This window comes from Malus domestica, chromosome 17 (genome assembly GCF_042453785.1).
Source record: "Malus domestica chromosome 17, GDT2T_hap1".
NCBI lineage: Eukaryota > Viridiplantae > Streptophyta > Magnoliopsida > Rosales > Rosaceae > Malus > Malus domestica.
The window spans coordinates 21,374,386-21,384,228 of NC_091677.1; the positions used below are offsets into that span (position 1 = coordinate 21,374,386).

The following is a 9,843-nucleotide window of genomic DNA, read 5'->3' on the forward strand; positions in this document are numbered from 1 at the left end:
AAAAGCCGAGACAGGAAGTAGAAAGCAAGCATGGATGCCCACCCATTCCATTATCTAAAAAGAGGGCGCGCTGTCGACCACCCACATGCAAAAGCAAAGAATAAAGGGAAGCTTTACTCTGCGAGAGCACATGGGAAAGGAAAATAAAAGCAGAAAAACTAAAGCAAAGCAGAAAAACAAAAGCAAAAGCAGAAAGTAAAAGAAGATAAAAAAGCAGACATAATTGCGATGGTGATGGCATGCAGAAAAGGGAATCATGGGAGTGACCCATTGAGCAGAGGGTCGGATTTATTTTTGAATGATGTGATTTATTTTTCTTATCTTTCGAAGACATCTGCATAACCCCATCAAAGGGTAATAAAAAAAAAACAGCAAGCCCAAAATAATGGGTTGGAATGTTATGTGGAGGGCGAATACCCATATGCCTAAAAGAGCCAGGCCCTCTATTATCACCAACCAGGTGATCAAAAATACGTTCAGTACTACAAAAAAATTATTCGGTAGCCTGCTGTTATTATCACCAACCAGGTGATCAAAAGTACATCCAGTACTCCAAAATTATTTGGCAGTCTGCCACTATTATCACCAACCAGGTGATCAAAAGTACATCCAGTACTCCAAAATTATTTGGCAATCTACCGCTATTATCACCAACCATGTGATCAAAAGTACGTCCAGTACTACAAAAAATTATTCGACAGCCTGCCATTATCACCAACTAGGTGATCAAAAGTACGTCCAGTACTTCAAAATTATACATGAGCATTACGCATGTCAACCATACATAAACATTCATGAGCATTACTCTTGTCAATCATACATAAACATTCATAAGTATCACTCATGTCAACATTCATGAGCATCACTCATGTCAACACCCATGAGCATCACTCATGTCAAATCTACATAAACATTCATGAGCATCACTCATGTCAATCAGCTTCGAAAGCTTCATATACAAAGATCCGACTTCAAAAGCTTCATTTACAAAAGCTCCAAAGCTTCACCTACAAAGCTTCAGTGCATGGTATACAAAGACCACCTCCGAACAACCGCCACTTCGGCCCATACATAGATTGAATTTGAAGTCTCCAGCCAACAGGCTCTATTGATTGCAGACTTAGGGGACTACACTATGTACCATATATTGGGCCTCATAAAAAATACTTGGGGGACTTAGCCAATTATTTATGTACTGAGGAGCGTACCCTTATTCTTTAAAAGAGACTCCCTCACTTTCATTAGAAAGCACCCATTATTCATGTACTGAGGAGCAAGCCCTTATTCTATAAAAAAGACTCCCTTACCATCATTAGAAAGCATCGCCGCCAGCTGAACAACCGCCTCGCTGCGAGCATCACTCTTAACCCATCATTTATATATTAAGGAACAAGCCTTTATTCTATAAAAGGGACTCCCTCACCATCATTAGAGAGCATCGCCACCCGCTGAGCAACTGCCTCACCGCGAGTATCAACTCTAGCCCATCATTTATGTATTGAGGAGCGAGCCCTTATTCTATAAAAGGGACTCTCTCACCATCATTAGAGAGCATCGCCGCTTGTTGAGCAACCACCTCGCCGCGAGCATCAACTCTAGCCCATCACTTACGTATTGAAGAGCGAGCCCTTATTTTATAAAAGGGACTCCTTCACCATCATTAGAGAGTATCGCCGCCTGCTGAGTAACCGCCTTGCCACGAGCATCAACTTTAGCCCATCATTTATGTATTAAAGAGCGAGCCTTTATTCTATAAAAGGGACTCCCTCACTTTCAACGCCACAAAGTCGAGGCAACCAAGGCAACATAAGCCACAAGCAAATCAACCTCGCAACATGTGCTACTTCTAGTTGAGCATCATTTCAGATTGGGCACCGCCTCATATCGAGTATTAGTTCTAGACGACATCTAGTTACTTCGGCCCACACATGGACTGAATTTCAAGTCTCCAGCCAAAAGACTCTCTTGACTGAAGACTTGGGGGGCTACTGTTTGTACCATACTTAGGGCCTCTATATTTAGATCTCGTATAAATACTCGGGGGATTTAAGTGTAATTATGTAATAAATGAAAGGGTAAATATGTAATAAGTGAGGAGCCTTTAATCTATAAAAGGGACTCCTTACCTTCACAATGAGGAGGCCTGAGATCCCCAAACAGAGGCTTTCATATTCAGAGCTCTCATCCTCACAGAGAAGCTCTCTCAAACCCTATCTTTCTCTGGGGGACTCCCCCTCACCCTTGTAATCCATACATACAGTTAGAGAGAAATACAATCAACATCAGTGTGGACGTAGCCCAAACATTAGGGTGAACCACGATACATCTTGTGTTCTTTACTTTCTTGCAATTTCATGGTCGGATTTATGTTGTTCCAAGACCCCTTCGGTTTTGTGCATCAACAAGTGTACTAAGAAGATTTCAAATGATGAATTGACAATTATTAAATGGCATCCACCGGATAAGGATTTTGTTAAATTAAATTTTGATGGTTCTATAGTCGAGGTCAAGGTAGCGGATAGCTTTGCCATCAGGGAACATAATGAAATTCTTATTGCTAGTGGGGATTTAAATCTTGACTGAGCCATTATTTTCGAAGTCGAAGCTAAAGGTCTAAGAGAGGGTCTAATGTTTGCCCTTAGAAAAGGTGTGTCGAAGATCACGGTGGAAGGCGATTCTAAGCTGGTCATCCAGGCTGTGCAGGGAGTGTGCTCGATGATGTGGAATCTAGAGCATACCATTGAAGATATTAAATGGACACTGACCAAATTTAGTATCATCTATTGGAACCATATCTTTAGAGAGGCAAACTTTGTTGCAGATACCTTTGCTCGTTAGGGTCTTCTAATAACTGGTTGTCATTTGTGGGAGCATCATGTTCCTCCTTTTGCTTTAGATGCTCTTCGTTTTGATTATGGTAGGAATGGTTGTATCAAAGGGTTTTCTATGTATGGTTCTTTTGGCTAAAAAAAATAATAGCATTATGTCATTTGGCTAGCTAAAATAGAAAAAAAATTATTATTGAAGATCTTCTAATGATTCTTACCATTCTATTTGAAAGATTTTAATATTTTGAAGTAATTTGTCGTACTAATTAGTATTTGGAATATATTTAAATTAAGATAAAATATTTTACAGCAAAGTACAATGGCGGAGCTAGGAATTTTTCACCGGGTGGGCTAGCTTAAAGATTTAAAATCTTTATAAACAAAGAAACTTGATACTATATTTTTCACAGTATCAGCTAGCTTAAGAAAATTTTCAAAAGATGAGCCAAGAATTTTCGTTATTAAATAAATACGTGCTAAAATTCAAACAAATTCAAACATATACATTTACAAGAAGTGATGAGAAAAAGGATGTAAGAAGAAGAGATGATTTGTAAATTGTATTATATAATTTTATATAATTAAACTGTGAGAATTCGGATTAATGACTAAATATATGGTGGGCTACATTAAAAAATCAATTAAATTTACATGTAAAATTTTATTTTTCACTAGCTACCTGGGCTATAGCCCAGGGTAGCCCTTACCGTGGCTCTGCTAGTGGCAAAGTATATTTAAAAATTGATCTTTGTTTGTCAAACATTTAAATTAATAGCACATATAGTATTATGCTCTTTTTGGTTATTTTACACAATTACAGTTGTTTTATAAAAAGATTTACCAAACACTGTAATATTTCTTTTTTTGCCAAAAGTACCTTTACAACTATAGTTTACCAAACACATTACTACTTTATTTCACATCTGTTTATTTTCACAGCACAACAGAAGCATTTTTTTTTAAAGCACAACATTACTAAACTAGTCCTAAGCTCAATAAGTTATTGAAAAAATATATAAAAAGTTTAGTCTCATCAACCATGGCAAAGTCACAAATAGATCTGTAGAAAAGTTTTCTTCTTTGAATAGAGTTAAGCTCAACAACATCTTCTTTCTCTTTTGAATATTATATAGTTGTTTTTCGAGACCTTTTGTTTTGTCACAAATTACAATAATATATTTACATCATGAGAGTAAAGAAATGCATGGTTGCGAACTCTTCTTTCCTAATACTTGGTCTTCCTACAAAGTTTAACAAAACATGCCGCTTCCTACAAAGGCTAAGCAAAAGTCGGCCAACTACTTTGATTAGAAAAAGTTTGGCCGGCTGTCTAACTTTCCAGGGGGCTCTCTGACCATGACTACTTTCCTTCATGATTATTGCCATTATTTTACTTGTTGGTCCGATTAACACTCTTTGTTTTGGTTGACAAAGGGTATACAACGTGATAGAAAACAAAAATTATATAATAATATCACGAGGTCGAGCGACTTAACTATACTAACAGTCAGTAACAGACAATAAAGAGAAGCTTTCTCAAAATGGATGAAATCCAAATTGCAGTATAAACACAATGGGCAAAGAGCTCATCTACAAAACTCGTTTTGCGACGAATATAGATGCCAAACTTCACAAGACTAACTTCAATAAATAAGATCACGACAAATAATACTCCAATAACTTATAAAAACATACATTAATTACGTGCAATGGTCCATGTAAAATGAACAATACGTTACTAATTTTGTAAAATATTAATTTACGACGGTCCATGTCTTTTATTTTCCCTTCATGCATGCTCCTAAGACCCCATTGCCAGCATGCGGGTGCCTTTTGGAGATCATATTTTTGCTTTTAAATTAATTATTATTTCCCTAGAGTTTGTTTAGCTCTTGATATAAATATATGAAAAAAAAAATCAGAGAATTGATTGTATCAAAATAAATGCATTTATAAATTTTGTGTTCTCCTGGCGAATATATCATTTGCTTAAACTTAAAAAAAAAAAAAAAAAAAAAAGCCATATCTCGAGAAAAAATAATCCAATCTTTATCTTTGGATTATGTTCCTTGAGGTGCAAGGAAGCTCATATCTAAAATAATGTCTTGATAATATAGAGTTGTGATTGATGGTGGCCCTAGGATAGAAATAAAATGGCTATGTGGTGAGCAAGAACAATACTGGCAGTGATGTAGTGAATAGTGGCTAAGATTTGTGTATATATCATTATCCAGTTATACTGGTAACTGTTTGAAATTAGATATGAATATTTTAATGCAAATTATGCATAAAGAACCAATTTTCAATTCAACTCACCAAACTCTAGTCTAAAATAGTATTTGTTTGTTTATACGACAATGGGAAGGCGTATTCTTTTGAGGATGTGAAGAAATATCTCACGTAAAAAATTTAGCACGTTTTGTCAGTGTTTATATAATGAGTTAAATCACTTCTCATATTCTATTTAGTTTATTTTTATGATGAAAATCAACTTCATTCAATTCTCACATCAAAAGTTTATTAGGTTTTGCCAAGATTTATAAGGATTTGAACAACTTCTCCTATTTCTGCTTAGTTTATTGTGAAAACTTAACCTCATTCAATTTTCAACTTAAGTATAATGAAACGTGTACACTGTTATATCAAACAAGTATTTAACTATTTATTAGAAGAATTGATGCACATTAGCACCAGTGGTCTAGTGGTAGAATAGTACCCTGCCACGGTACAGACCCGGGTTCGATTCCCGGCTGGTGCATTTCTTTAACTCCGCCTATGTAATTTTACATTGCCGGTCCCAAGCCCGGATAAAGGAGGAGGGGGAGGGCGTCAGGTAGTCGACAGCCGGCACTCTATGATCACGTCGAATCCTTATGAAAATGAATCCAGAACATTAACACAATACGTTGAAATGAAGGAAAACTTATTTATTGATATCCCCGATAAGCTACAAATATGTACATATACATGAGTCAAAATAAACAAACAAGATGGAGCCTTCACAAAGGTTGCTTAGGAGAAGTCTCAACAGTCGGTAGAGCCCCAGAAAGAGAAGGCATCGAAGGGGGATCATTCGGAGCCTCAGTACTGGACAGAACCCTAGAAGGAGGAGGCATCAGAGGTTGATCATTTGGAGCTTCATTACGCGGTACAGCCCCAGAAGACAAAGGCAATAAATGCCTTTGTAACAAACCTACAAATCTCTGATGATCAAGTAAAACCTGACCATCAGTTTCCTTCATCTGGTCAAGCTTCCTCTTCATGTTTGTAGCATAGTCATGTGCGAGCCGGTGCAACTGTTTATTCTCATGCTTGAGCCCTCTAATCTCCTGTTTGAGACTCATCACTTCGGGCGCCAATGATTCAACTTGGCGGGTTCGAGCAAATAGGCGTTGGACCATATTAGACACAGAACCTGCACACTGAACACTGAGAGCCAGCGAATCCTTAATAGCTAACTCATCAGACCGTTTGGAAAGTAGTCTGTTATCTTTGGGAGTGAGAAGGTTCCTGGCCACCACCGCAGCGGTCATATCATTCTTCATCACGGAATCCCCAACGGTAAGAGGACCAGTAGGGGAGACGAAGGATGGGCCCCATATGTTGTCTGGAGAAGGCGGGGCTGCCTCTTCAACAAGGTTCAAGTCAAAACGACGGTCGGAGGGGCCAGACATTTTCAAAGGTGTTGAAGAGAGAAGAAGTCGGACAAATCAAGATCTTAGAAGTGCAAGAATGGAGCTTCTACTGGTGGAGATTCAAGTGTGCTTTGGAACTTAATGCCAGCCCCTATAAAAAGCTGCACTCGACAGAGCTTCAGACATCGAAGAGGCGCCTGCTCAGAAATCGAAGAGGCGTTTGCTTTCTCAAAAGCTGGGCTGCTTAGAGACCACGAGGGTGATCTCATAAATCGAAGAGATGTTTGCTTTCTCAAAAGTTGGGCTGCTCAAAGACCATGAAAGCCGATCTCAGAAATCGAAGAGGCGCTCGCTTTCTCAAAAGCTGGGCTCCTCAGATACCACGAGGGCCGATCTCAGAAATCGAAAAGGCACCTACTTTTCCAGCCTTGTCAGCACCTGTCACACGCACACTCAGCTTTGCGGAAATTATGGGTATTCTGTCGAAGACTTCTGGGGAAGTAGAAAACACATGAATCTTACTGTCCAATCACCCACTTCCCACACGCAACAATAGCTCATGGGTACCACAGATAACTTTGCCAAAGTTCTCTGCCAAAGTTGAGCACGTGAAGCTTGCAGCTCCCACTACATCGCTCTGACCAAGAAGGGTAAAAGAATAGCAAAGAAAGAGCACTAACAAAGTTTAGACCCATAAATTTTGAAGGTCTAGCTACCATATTATTACCCACAAGGGTAAAGGAACAGTACCACTGCTGGATAATTGGAAAGTCCCTGTGTGTCAACCTCTGTGCCTCGTGGCAAGGTAGACTAGCGAACATGCCCAACCTTTACTCACATTCGAGAAAACACTCCCAATAAGATTGCTTGCTCCAAAATCGAAGAGGCACCGCCCTCCGAATCTCGAGAGCCAGACTCCCAACATGACTACTTTCTCAAAAATCGAAGAGAGGGTAAAGGAACAGTACCATTGCTGGATAATTGGAAAGTCCCTGTGTGTCAACCTCTGTGCTTCGTGGCAAGGTAGACTAGCAAACATGCCCAACCTTTACTCACATTCGAGAAAACACTTCCAACAAGATTGCTTGCTCCAAAATCGAAGAGGCACCGCCCTCCGAATCTCGAGAGCCAGACTCCCAACATGATTACTTTCTCAAAAATCGAAGAAACACTGCTCCCCGAATCTCGAGAGCCAGACCCCCAGCATGATTGCTTTCTCAAAAATCGAAGAGGCATCGTTCTCCGAATCAATCGAAGAGGCGCTCGCTTTCTCAAAAGCTGGGCTGCTCAGAGATCACGAGGGCCGATCTCAGAAATCGAAGAGGCACCTACTTTTCTAGCCTTGTCAGCACCTGTCACATGCACACTCAGCTTTGCGGAAATTATGGGCATTCTGTCGAAGACTTCTAGTGAAGTCGAAAGCACATGAATCTTACTGTTCAATCACCCACTTCCCACACGCAACAATAGCTCATGGGTACCACAGATAACTTTGCCAAAGTCTCTGCCAAAGTTGAGCACGTGAAGCTTGTAGCTCCCACTACATCGCTCTGACCAAGAAAGGTAAAAGAATAGCAAAGAAACAACACTACCAAAGTTTAGACACATAAATTTTGAAGGTCTAGCTACCATATTATTACCCACAAGGGTAAAGGAACAGTACCACTGCTGGATAATTGGAAAGTCCCTGTGTGTCAACCTATGTGCCTCGTGGCAAGGTAGACTAGCAAACATGCCCAACCTTTACTCACATCCGAGAAAACACTCCCAACAAGATTGCTTACTAAAAAATCGAAGAGGCACCGCCCTCCGAATCTCGAGAGCCAGACTCCCAACATGTTTACTTTCTCAAAAATCGAAAAGACACTGCTCCCCGAATCTCGAGAGCCAGACCCCCAGCATGATTGCTTTCTCAAAAATCGAAGAAGCATTGTTCTCCGAATCTCGAGAGCCAGATACCACATACCACTTTTTCAAAGTGCTCTGACAGAGTTAAAACATGTGAAGCTGGCAGCTCCCACTACCGTGCTATGACCAAGCAGGGTAAAGGAATAGCATTACTACTTGTTGTTAGGGAGACTCCTATATATGTCGACCTCCATCCCCAACGGACAGGAAGACCTGCAAAAATGCTTAACCCTTCCTCATATCTGAGAGGGCACTCCTAACGAAGCCTTTCGAAATATTCATCTTTCTTTCCCCCCGATAATACCTCTGCAAACAAGCTATACTAGAGCAAGAATATCTCATATCATCAGGGTTAAAAGCAAGAGTATCCCATATCATGCTTTTTCCCTGTCTTTTCCTTTAGCCTTGTTTTTACCTGCAAGACAAGGAGAAATAGAGCAATCATTCAGCACTTGAAATCAAGCTCCGAACTAGGAACTGACTGCCTGGAACCCCTTACCTGATTACTTACCTGGCATTGCTCTCGAGTACTCATCTTCAACATCTTATGTTTCCAGGGAAGATACCGCATCTGCTTGAGGAACAGATAGGGCAAGTGCGAAGGATACAAGGAAGCATGTGGAGACAAGCGTAACAGCACACGTGCCTATACATCCATTACTCTGTCAAAAGCAAAAGTATCCCATATCAGCAGGGTCGAACGTACTCTAGATTTGATGGACTTATTTTGACCCTCAAATTCTTCAGTCGGCCTTATACTCTGGAGGAAACCAGAAAACCCTCCAGCTCAGTTCAAGAATAAGCCTGTGGAAAGTTACTTCTTCAAAAGCAAAAGTATCCCATATCATCTCTTCTCATTTTTTTTCTCTTTATCCTTCATGCTGCTGCAAGATGGGGAGAAGGTGAACAATCAGCCGGAGTTCTGATTGCTTACCTTGTCTGTCACCTCTTTCAGCAGATCCCCTAGCTCGGCGACTTGGGGGACTCCTACTACATGGTTTGTATCGCGCTTGACCAAGCCTGAAACTACAAGTAAGCTTCAAGTGAAATTGATACATTACCTTGTGCATCTCCACCAGTTAAAGATACCACCCCTGGATGGAGGAAGAGTACTTCCAGAGAAGCTGCCACATCTACCTATGAGACAGATAAGGCAAGTCAAGATGATACCACACTCCGATACTTAGAAGTTTCGTGATTACGAGATCATTCTCCCACAATATTTCCTAATGTCATTTGTACTAAATCATTCACTTGTACTCACTAAATGAGAGCTTAAACCTATGTACTTGTGTAAACCCTTCACAATTAATGAGAATTCTTCTATTCCGTGGACGTAGCCAATCTGGGTGAACCACGTACATCTTGTGTTTGCTTTCCTATCTCTATCCATTTATATACTTATCCACACTAATGACCGGAGCAATCTAGCGAAGATCACAAAAAGCGACCGTTTTCGCTACCTAGGATCT

General features: G+C 40.1%; 1 non-coding gene across 1 annotated transcript; it reads left to right on the plus strand.

The window, feature by feature from the left end:
* The first annotated feature begins 5,515 nt into the window (after positions 1 to 5,515).
* Positions 5,516 to 5,586, plus strand: TRNAG-GCC (transfer RNA glycine (anticodon GCC)). The gene has a single exon. It is a non-coding gene; the product is annotated as a tRNA-Gly (tRNA).
* The last annotated feature ends 4,257 nt before the right edge of the window (positions 5,587 to 9,843 follow it).